The sequence below is a fragment of the Echinops telfairi genome, unplaced genomic scaffold (genome assembly GCF_000313985.2).
Source record: "Echinops telfairi isolate 266 unplaced genomic scaffold, ASM31398v2 ScPeMD7_49;HRSCAF=173, whole genome shotgun sequence".
NCBI classification, from domain to species: domain Eukaryota; kingdom Metazoa; phylum Chordata; class Mammalia; order Afrosoricida; family Tenrecidae; genus Echinops; species Echinops telfairi.
In genome coordinates, this window is record NW_022103947.1 from 3,477,577 (window position 1) to 3,489,734 (window position 12,158).

Sequence of the window (12,158 nt, forward strand, 5' to 3'; positions counted from 1 at the left end):
CCTGGCTTGTGGACGGGGGCTGAATTGGAGCATGTCCAGGTAAAGTCTTTATGGTTGACTCAGGCTTGCCTGATTCTCTTCCAACCTCCTCTATGGGGGCCTTCAGGCATGGGGAAGGACAACCCCCTCTATTCTGATAACTAACATTTCCCCACTGAAGAAGTATGGACCCAAACTTTTGGGTTCTTGGGGGCGGCCTTTTTTGGTTGTTTCTTTTTGGAATTGGGGCTTGAGTTGGGTTTTTGGGTTTCCCCCCTTTCTTCTTTTTTGGGGTGTGGTGTCCGGTCGGGGCCCCGGTTGGTTGGGTTTGGGTTGTTCCGGCGGTTGTTGTTCTTGGGTTTTTCTTCTTTGGTTCGGGGCCTTTGTTACCTTGCCACTTTTTGGAAAAAACAAAGCAGGTGAACAGTTTAAGTAAGGGAGGGGCAGAGCTGTATGATACCAGTGCCCTTGGAGGTGTGGGTTAGTGTCACTTGAAGTTTAGGAAAGAAATCTTAAGACTGACAGGCATGGGTGCCAGTTTACTTTAAATACAGGAATTGTGTGAAAGCATTTACTAGTTTAAAGACTGTTGTGAGTTTGAGGTGGGGTTTTCTGTGGAGCATTTATCTGTCCCAGGGTAGCAGTGAAACATCATCTTAAGACTATCCAACCCCTCACAGGAGTATTTGTCTGTGCACTCCACCTCTGAGGGATCTGGTTTCAATGGTTTCCACGGTTTCACTCATGAGTGGGGGTCCAGGAGTCCAAGGAAGGAGGTTAGGACAGGATAGGTAGCCCCAATATATAGGAATAAATTTACCGACCTCCTTGCCACATTGATTGCTCACCTGAGGCTCCAGACCAGTAACAGCTATCTCCTGCTGCTTCCCTGTACAGACCGGGCCAATCTTCAATTAGCAGGTGCCCACTAGCCTGTGGGTGCCTCCCCTCCTGGTTGTTTCCCATAGGACAGAGTGCTGCCCAGTGGCCACTTTGTTTGCAGTGATCCCATGGCCCTCAGGGTGGCCTATTCTGGTCAGGGAATTCCCATTACCAGTGGTCCAGATGCCCGCACACATAGAACTTGGTGCCTTGTTCAGGGGTCTAGGAAACCTGGGAGGCAGTTGATGGGTGGTGGTTAGCAAGGGTGGCCAGTCCCTGGGCATGCCTTATGTCCTTCCTTCTCTCTTTCTCCTGGGCCTGGGCCTTCCCTTTCCTTGTTTCTAGTGTAAAAGGTGGAATTAGCACTAGTGACCATCTCTTCTAGGGTAACTCCTTCAGGCTTCTGCACTAACTCCTGGAGCTCTTTCTGAATGTTTGGTGTGGCCTGTGTGAGAAATTTGTCCCTGAGCAAGACTTGACCTTCATACAAATCTATGTCTATAGTGGTGTGATTCCTCAGGGTTTCTTTCAGCTGCTTTAAGAAACCTATGGAGTTTTCATCATGTCCCTTGTGAATAGCTGTCACTTTGACATAATTAATGGCCGTTTGCTGACCTAAATTCAATCCACTTGTGATACACATCAGAAAATGTTCCTGTGCCCACCTGTCCTTGGGATTTTTATAATCCCAAACAGGGTTAGTAATAAACACATTTGTTTCTCCTACTGGGTACTTCTCATTCATCACATGCAAACTCTCTGCAAACTTCCTAGAACCTTTTAGCACTTGTTTTTTCTCAAAGTCTGTCATAGTCTGTCAATGGTCAGTATGACCATTATATACTTTCGAGTAGCATCATAGGCTAGGATGAGATGCTGAAAGTTCTCTATGTACTGTTACAGTTTATCAAAGTAACTGCCCAGGTCACTTTTAATCTGCCTGAGTTCAATTAGGGTGAAAGGCCTGTGAATTGCCTGAGGACCAAACTCCCCAGTTGTCTCTACTAAGAGTAAAACATTGGCAGGATCACCTGTTTCCCAAGCCTCTACAGGTTCAGGGTCTGAGGGTGGTATGACTAGGCTAGGGTTATAGTAGCCTTCATATTCAGGGACCTTTAGGGAGTCCTGGGTACACTGGGAGCAAAGGTCTTCATCTTTTCTCAAAAGACTCTAACATAAGGGAATTCCTCCCACTTCCCCATACTTCCACAGAAATGTTCTAGCTGAATCAGGGTTGGAAGGGAAAATGTGCCGTTCTTTGTCCAGAATTCTCCATCCCCTAGAATATACTGAGGCCAGATGGTATTGCAGAATGATATTAACTTCTGTTTCTCCAGCATCTGTGGATCCAATCTATCCCAATTAGACAGGATACAGTGTAGTACGGATCCTTTGGGGACATTACCCATCTAGAAAAGACAGTTGACAGAGAAGTCAGGAGAGCCTCCCACCTCTGGGTCCTAACTGCAGTTCCAGCATGAGCCACTAGAGACTGTGGAAACGGGGCTTTGAGCAGGTGCCCCTGCCCAAGCGAGGGGTCATAGACCCAGTCTTTTCCAGTAAACTAGGTCCCGACTGTTTTCTAGAAAGCAAGCAAGGTGGGCCACTGCTTAGAATGGCCTTCCAATAGCCTTCAAAGGCGACTACTGGCATGAGCAGCCTTCCACAGCGTTTGAAAGGGAGAAGACTCAGTAAAGTGACCAGATGTCCCACTTTTGGCGGGACGGTCCGATATTTAACAATTTTTCCCACGTCCTGCAGAGTTTTTAAAAAGTCCCGATTTTTGGAAATAATGCAGGACAAGCTAGGGTATATGGTTTTTGGCTGCCATGTGGCTATTTCGCCAGGATATGAGTTTTATCAATGGCATCCCGCTTTACCAATGTTAAAATCTGGTCACCTTAGAAGAGACCTGTCGTCAATGAACTCAGGGAACATTCTAGGGAAATTGGGATCCTTCGCTAGACTCACTGTCACAGCACAGAACTGTACCAGGAATGTGCATGGCCCAGGGGCCGAAGGCGGTAGTGCTGAAAGCCTTTGAAAAGAAAAGTTGCCAGTTAATCAGGAGCCTGGCTTTTGAATGACTTTTGCAGAAGCTTTGGCAAAGGAAAACCAGTGGGTAGGAAAAACCAAACCAGCACAGAGGATTGAAGCTACAGTACACAGGACCAAGCAGTTTGTAAGTAAAACCAGGAGAAAACAAGTGGGGGTGGGGTGTCTGTGGTAAAACCCAGCCCAACCACTGGGGGACTAGGTGGGGCTAGCCCACTATGTTCTGCCCCCCCACCACACACACACATGTTGTTGGATCTCTGGGCACCATCTTGTGGAAGTGGTAGGAGATCATCATGTGCTCAGTTGCCAGGAAACAAGAGGGTGGTGGACACTGGGTGGCGATATCTTGTTGTGGAGTGGAGAATCACATGATCAGCTGCCCAGCAAGGAAAATGGTGGTCGCAGTGTGCAGTCAATTCGGGAATTATCAGGGAGCAAGCAACAGGAACCAGAATCCTACAGAAACTAACAGAGTTTACACATGTGGGCGTGGCCATTTTTGCTGGTTGGAACACAGAACCGATCACTGAAAGTCAAAAAGGTTTTGAGGATCGAAAGTCCCTAACACTGCAAGCTGCAGTGTTTTGATCACATCCCAGGAAGTGAGTCTGGGGAAGCATGCAAGGCCCTGGAAGAACAGAAAGACCCACCATCCAACATAAAACCAGAAAGCACAGGGGAAGATAGGAAGGCAGACACGAGGTGAAGGCACTCCCGCCATACATTACACGTGGCCCCGTAGTGGGTTGCTGTAGGGTTGGCTGTCCAATACCAACAATAAATTCTGCAGAGCAGTCTTAAGGTGTCTCCAAGTCACAAGCACAACAAATGTTAGGTTTCTTGGGTGGGAAATAACTCGCTTCTTGTCTTAACATGAGAAAGAATTCACACTGAAGCCTGGTTTGTGATCTAAGTGGGTTTTCATAAAAGACGAAAGAAGTTTCAGGATTTATAGTCTCAAAAGAGTATATGCTATTTGGGGGAAGTGTGCCAAACTGAGTGTAAGCCATGCTGGGGTACACCACTGAACATGGGCAACCTTGTGGGACTGCTTACCCACATGGTGATCTGAGGCCAGAGAGACTGCAATATGTCTGACGGGTGCAGGATCAGCATTAAGGTGAGAAGGCAGAGAGATCAAAGGGCCAGCTGTTCAGCTGCTAAGGTATTTAAACCTCTGGCTGGGGGGGGGGCATGATTGAAGGTATTGGTTGATCCCATTGCCTGAATTAAGCCCACTTGGGCCTAGTTTGGGCCACTCAGGTATACTGCCCATCTGGCTCAGGGGCAGGGCTCAATTGGAGCATGCCCAGTTAAAGTCTTTATGGTTGGCTAAGGCTTGTCTGATTCTCTTCTAAGCTCCTCTATGGGGCCTTCAGGCATGGGGAAGAAAAATCCCCTCTATTCTGTTACCTAACAAGTTCAGCTTTGCTCATTTAGATACATTTTTCTATACATTTTTGATAAAAGAATGTTGGCCAGAGTTTTAATCATATTAAATAAATACTTCTGTATGCTTTAAAAGAAATCTTAAGTTGTAAAAGTGATCATTCCAATAATGTTTCCAAATTGTAGCAAGAAAACAGTACTGAGTGTCAGAAGTGTACCTCAGATTGAGCTATCAAGAAATACAATCATGTCAAAACTGTGTTTAAATTGTTGTAGTAAGCACACACTAATAATGAGACAAACTTTGTTGTTCATTTCTGAAAGACCTCAAATGAAATATTTCAGTACTATTTCAAAGTCTATTCCCATACAGTGCATAAACATCTTCAGAAAGGTGATCTATGAATAATGAAACACCATTTCAAAGCCAGAAAGAAATGTACAGATTTATTCATTGTTTAGCTCTCATATTATTAGTTCAATGGGTTCATTTCCAAAGCTTTCTGATACCCTATTCTTGTTAGGTTTCTGGTTGGTTTTCCCATGTTCTTGCTTCTCGAAGCTGAAAGAATTCATGCTCCAAAAGCGCCTTGTAGTCCAAGTAACTTTTATGAGGGAAAGAGAATTTGGGGGTAATAAAGTCTCAGGTAGCACACACTAAGTAAAGCATACAAGGCCATGTGGCAAGGGTGTGGGAGAGTTAAATGGCCACTTCAGGGGAATGTGAAAAAACACATGGAAAATGGCTGGAAAGATAAGTCCACAGAACCAAAAGAGGAGTCCTGCAACTGAAAAAAAGAAGAGAGAGTGCAGAGCCCTGAGAGGGTGCATGTGTGCAAGCTTTGCACTTGAGAGAGATCCTGCCCTCTGACCTGAAAGAGAGCAAGCCTACCCTGTCTGTGCCATTTATTCTCTCCTATCCCCACTTGGTGGGTGGAATTTGAGAGTATTAGCCATTCTTAGTGGCTGAGTCCAGGCGCATGTATAACATAATGCTGCTTGTGACTAGTGTGCATGCACAGGTCTACCATCACCTGTACATAGGTGACCTTGGTCTGAGCATAGCCAGCTTTGGATTGTCCCCATAAATGTCTGTGGTAGTTACATAATCTGGTGCCAATTTGGGATTTGACAGGTTAAGAGTGAAGGGGTAGAGTCTAGTTTGGCAATCCAGTCATAACCAGTGAGGCCTCTGTGTAGACATGGCCTTCCCCTAAAGATTATGGGAATTCCTGGATTTCCTCCTTGGCAGGAGACTCTCTTTCTGGGCTCATTCCCCGAGAGACGCTGTACTGACAAGACACATGGCACAACACCCTGGGAGCTGGAGAAGCCAGATGGACCTACACTGATGCAACCAGACCTCTGGAGCCAGAGAAGCCACATAGAAACCCGTACCAGTGCTGAGATGCTTACAACACCCACCAATGGATCCAGAAGACATCCAACCCACTGGTCTTTGATCTTCCTGCATTTGGAGTCATTTCACGTGTTTCGTGAGTCTGAAGAGGACCTTATAAATTGGTATCAGACATATGGGCTAATATCAAACTTATGGACTTGATCTGGACCAGGCTGGGATGTTTTCTCAATATTCAATTGCTATTGTATAAAAACCTCTTTCTTATACACATATGAGTGTGTATAAGAATGAATCTGTTTCTCTAGTCTACCCAGACTAACACAGTGTCTAATGTGTGCCTGATTTCTTTCCAACCCTTTTATTGTATCACCGTCAGCTAATTTTCATTAAGCGTAGACATTCAGTGGAAACAACTCCCTCTATCCCTAATCTTCCTACCTTCCACTTAAAGACCCCACATTGAATATTTAAGTACTATTTCAAAGCTTATGTCCATACAGTGCATCAAAATCTTCAGAAAGGTGATCTGTGAATAATGAAACATCATTTAAAAGCCAGAAAGAAAGCTATAGATTTGTTCACTATTCAGCTCTCATATTATTTGTTCAACAGGTTTATTTTAAAATCCTTCTGATATCCTACAACGACTCACTGAAAGCCAAGTTTGAAAAGGGAAAATCCTATAGGACTTTTGGTTTTCTTTTAAGTATTATCCACATATTTAGCATTAGTAAAATATGACAGCCCTAGATCTGGACCTGAATATGACAATCTTTCTATTGTTCTAATGAATTGCTATCAGCAGAACAATCAATAAAGTCCACAGGAAGATCTATCAGTAAATACAAGATTGTGAATTTAATCCAAGTAACTGGGAAAACCAATTTATTTTCATACAGTCTCTGAGTTTATTGTACTTTAAAGGTTTTAATAATGTGAGTATATTTGATTTAAAAAATATAAGTTTCATCAAGGCAGCCATCATCTCTACCATAAATTACTCAACTAATATTTATTGAGCACCTACTATACCCAGACACATTCTAAGTGAACTTAATGAATAGGAAAGAAACACAAGGTAAATACCCTACTGGATCTTACTTTTAAAAACGAGAACAAATGATAAATAAATACATGCCCAAAAGAAAGAGTGTCACCCTGGTCTCACCTCTCCACTCCTTGATTCTTGTCCTGCTGGCAAGAAAGATTTCAGGGCCAGGGACATAATGCAGACAAGAGTCAGAGAAAAGGTTTGAACAGAAAGAGTAATTGTATTGAAGGGGCTATTTTGGGAAAGAAGCATAGTCTAAAAGGCCCAGCAAAACATCATGTTGGAACTTATATTGGCTAATAGTGGATTCTCCACCAAAGACTGGCTTTCTGGTGGGTCTTCTGCTATTGGCTGGTCCTCTGCAGTGTCCCTCCTCCTTTCAGGTATGCATATTTTGGCCCCCTACCAAGCCAGTATGCCAGCCTTCAAGCTGTGCTCTGATCTGACCCAATACAAAAGAGTCTGTCTATTCAGTCATTGTGGGGGTTGTTGTGTGAATAACCTGTCTTTCCACCACTCCCCCCTTCCTGGTGGGCTCTTTCCTTATCTCCAATATCTCTGGTCTCTTTCATTGACAAGGAAATGTATTTTATTCTGCCCTTCACCTTCTTTTGTGCTGGAGTGGTATGTGAGGAAGTCTATCTCCCCCTTTTTTGTGTTTAACATTCCTGCCAGTTTTCTTCCATTTACCACCTCTTCACTTGCCACTTTCTGACTAGCTAACAAAGCTATGAAAATGACTAGGGTTGGAGAGTGGTGAGTGGGGTTGGTGGGTTGAGGAGAGTAATCTAATTTACTGTAGCTAGCTTAACACACACTATGCTTTCCCTTAACTTCAGTCATCCTATATTACACCATGTTTTCCCTGTCCCCCACCTCACTCTCTTTGGAATTTTTATAACTTCCTGTATTCCTCAGAGGCTATTATATTGATGTCTGAGAATCCTTTCTTATTTGCTTCACTTGTTTTTCAGTGATCAAAAAATTAATTTTTGTTATCTATTAACAGAGATTCTGAGATTGACCTGAAACTTAAGGAAACTAATTGTTCTATCTAATAGTCAACAATTATATCCTGAAAATTGTAATCCTGAAAGCTACGTAAAATATATATATAATCTTCATGTGTTCTGATTTCAAAGACTTCATCAAGACAGCCTACTTTGCTGTCAGAGTCCCCACTGATGTCACCTTTTAATAAATATTTCTTTTTTATCTCTAAGTTGGACTACATGAATTTGCCTCTGTTCCTCCAGGGCATGGACTCATGCTGGGTAATAGGATGTTGATCTAGCTTTCATGGTAAGGAAACTGAGGAAAAGTTTCTCAGCTGAGACTTAAATGTCAAGAAGGGAGCTATCAAGATAATCTGCCACTGAACATTTCAGACAGAAGATAACAGTGAGTATCAAAGTATTTTAACAAGTACAAGCCTATGTTTGGCGTGTTCTACAATAGAAATCGGGTGGCTATGTCTGGAGCCAACTCAGTAAGAAAGAGACCAATAGTAGAAAAGAAGATCAGAGAGTAGGAGGGCCACAAAAAGGAATTTATATTCTACTCTAAGTATAATGGAAAGTCATTTGGAAGATGATAAGGTGGCTACATAGAGAAGGGACAATTGGGAGGGAAAAGGATCATTTCAGAGCTTTACCTATTACTAAACTACAGATTATGTTTAGATTAGAGAAAAATGAAAAGAAGTAGCCAAAGGCAGAACATATATTCAAAGATAAATCTTAGATGACATGTGGAGTTGATAAGATCAGGGAAGGACAGAGAAGGACTTGGGGTTGGCTTGCGCTACATACTGCCATTTACTGAGATAGATAGGACTACACAAGGAGCAGATATGAGGTGGGATGATGAATCAAAAGGTCTGCTTTAGTAATTTTCTTTTATGCTTTGGATATCAGCTAACATTCAGCCTTTATTCACAGCAAGATAAAGATACTAGCAGAATAAATTGCATATCTATTATGTGTTCAAATGCTCACTTCCAGTCCAGCATCAGTTTACAACTCTATTCATGAAGCAGTTTTGTCAAATGGTATGTACACATTTATCTGCTTAAAGGTACAGAGATGTGCTTTATCATTCACACCATTTACCCTTCACAAAGAGAAATACTGTTTAAGAACTGCTATTATTAGAACTGAGCAGCCCAAATCAATTCTTGAAATTCAAGTCATAAGAGCATTTTATTTTTACCTATTCATGGAAATCTGAACGATCACAATGACCTACTAATGGCTCCAATGTTTTCTTTGTTTGTGTGCAGGCTTCAGCACTGTGGGTAATCTGTAATTTAATTATGTAAATTGGAAACTAATGTTCAGATCCTTTAACATTGGAAACCGCTAGGTTAAATTTTATTATGCCATGATTTTCCCAGGAAGTATCATATGCTTGTCCCCAATTAAATAAAATTTAGTTGACTTTTATTTTTAAACAATAACAATGCTTGATAATTTCTTGAGTGCACACTGTGAACCTGAGCACTAAGCTAAATGCTTCACATGTAGAACCTTATCTAATCCTCAAAACAATCCTAGTTAAAGTTGTGGAAACCCAGAACCCAATAAGTTTCAAACATTTGAACTGGTCACCCTGTGAGTAAGTTATGGAACCAACAATTCTACACTTGGAGTTACCATGACTAAGAATCGACTCAATTACAACTTTTTATTATTGTCGTTATTGTTCACTTGTTCTTTCTGTCTTGGCTGGTCCTATGACTTGCTTTGTCCAATAAAATGCAGAAGAAATGAATGACTAATTCTCAAGGCTTAGCCTAAATAAATCTGCTATAAGTACTTAGAACATTTATCATTAACCCTATCACTTGTCATGTAGAAAAAAATCAATGCGCTTAGAGATGTACCAAAGTGTTCTAATAAATAAACCCAACTTCTAGCACCAAATGCTTGCTATGTGTATAAGCTATATTAATCATCTTCAAGATAACCGTAGCTCCAGCCAACATCACATGGAGCAGAAAAACCGCTCAACAGAGTGCAGTCAACCCAAAGAAGAGTGAGAGGAAATCAAATGGCTGTCCTAATCACTAAAGTCTGGACAGTTTGTTATGCAACAACAGATAATCTAAAGAGCCACTATATTCATTTTGAAAGGAAAGAATCCAGTATAAGATATGAAAATACAAATCTACAAAAGTAAGGAAATAGAAGAAGAGCTCTTATGCCTTGAATTTCTCTTGTTTGAGCATGTCTTTTTTACAGTAATAGCTTAATAAGGTACGAGAATTAGAGTAGATTATGACCTGTCTTAGTAACACTTACTTATACACTTATTTATATATCTATATAGCAAATATTTCTTGGTAGGTATGATTATTCAAGAAATTAAGGTAATATTACAAATTTTGAGAACTTTTCGTTTGAAAGAAAAGCACAATAAATACTTTTGGGTTGACTAAGTCCTAGTCACGCCACAAGGAGTCAAGTAGAAATCAGAACATTTTGAAACATGGTAGACTAATGATCACAATCCTCTGTTTCCCTGACCTCAGGGTTGAGTATGTGATGCAATATGCACCAATGTCCTTCTCTAAAATTGTTGGATTTGAAGCTGAAGGAAGAATGGCTTGTAGTTTGACTCATTAAACCAGAAGGATGTGATTCCTTACTACATTGAGAAGGCCTGCTTTCCATGGACAAAACATGAGACTCACACCCAGCAAGGAGAAACAGTGCTGAGAAAAGGAGATCAAACCCTGACAACTTTACTGGGAACCAGTGATACCTTAAGGCATTATAACCCTGGTGTTCCAAATTAATTGAGCTAAAGGTTCCCTTTTCTTGTTCAATTTAATGTAAGACCTAATATAAGTTGTTTTAACACTTAATTTCTTGGGAATAAAGCATCTCTAATATAAAATAAAACTCAGGCTATAGGTCTGGGGAAAGGGAAGGGGCAGAATCATTACCCAATGGAGACTGAGTTTCTGTTTGGGATGATTTTTAAAGTTTGGGAAATAGATAATTGTGAAGATTGTACAACTTGTGAATAAAATTGATGTCACTGAATTAAATACACATAAATAGTTAAAAGTGATATATTTTAAAAATATATCACCAACAGTCAAGGGAGTGAATTGTGTGAAAGCAGCCTAGAAGCAAATCTGAGAACTCATGAAGTCATGCTGGGAATGGAAGAATGTGTTTCATCCACAGTAACAAGCCCATGTGTATATGCTTGAGGTGTGACTGCAGTCTAAAATATCCTTTTTCAGTTGAGGTACACTTTTGAAATGTGGAAGAAAAAAATAGAAACTAATAACACTAATTAAAACAAGGGTGACAAGTGATACTTTCACCCAAGCCACCAACCAGATTGAACCCTTTACCTTCTTTGAGTTGACCCCTTGCTTCTCTTTCTAACCAAGTATAGACTGTGTGCCTAGATTTTGACTTGTAAATTTCCATTTCATAAACTTCTACTCCTCCAGGATCCCAGGAAATGAGCTAGAGTGTGGGGGAAAGAGTCAAAGGGAGGATAAATTTCTGCTTGCAGCCTGTTAGCACCCTTGCTAACACCACTAACCTTCAGTGAATTCTCAAAAGTCCTGAGACTAGAAAGCCTTATTCATTACCACTGAGGGAATAAATCTAATGGGCTAGTTGTACTGAATATGTTAGGGAAGTAGAGGAGCATTGCAATTTTTATAATCAATTCAAAAGAAAATTAGATTTACTAATAGAAACTAACTCTATTCATTTTCTGGACACATGTAAAGATAAAACCGGTTTAAAATAACAAATAGCCACCTAATCTCTTAACCTTCAGGCATGGTGCAAAAGCATTACCTAAAAGGTACTTAATCATTCTAGTGAAGTAAGCTTCAGTCTTCAACTTCACCTTAGATCATTTAAAGTCTACCCATTTGTCTTATGCTGACCTTTCCTTTCAAAGTGTGTGTTCAGTTCCACCCTATCCCCCACCTCCCATCAAGTAAACTTGGCTGCTGAAGAGTTGAATACTGAGATTTGATCACAGTAGCTCAGAGCACTCCTTTGACATTCTATTCATTGGAGGAAGAGAAGGAGCTCTGGTTTCTCTATCAGGTAAACTTTACACTGTTACCCCTAGGCAGGTAGTTCAAATTCAAGGGAGAAAGACACAGTGATCTGCTCTGGCAAAAATTTATAGTCCCAGAAATCCTTTCTTTAGAGGGTCATTATGAGTCAGAATTGACAATGGTAGTGGGTTTTGGTGTAAAAAAGCACACCAGGAAGCAGATCCTGTATGGAAACTAGCTTATCCCTGCAAAGGTTGTGCCTGTAAAATAAACCAATTAAATTTAGTCAAACTGGGCTTTACTTTTTCCTCACCCTTTACTCTAGAAAATAATAAGAGATTTGTGGTCATTTTGCCTTTGTGTATTTCCAGAACTGCCTAAAACTTAAGAAAGCC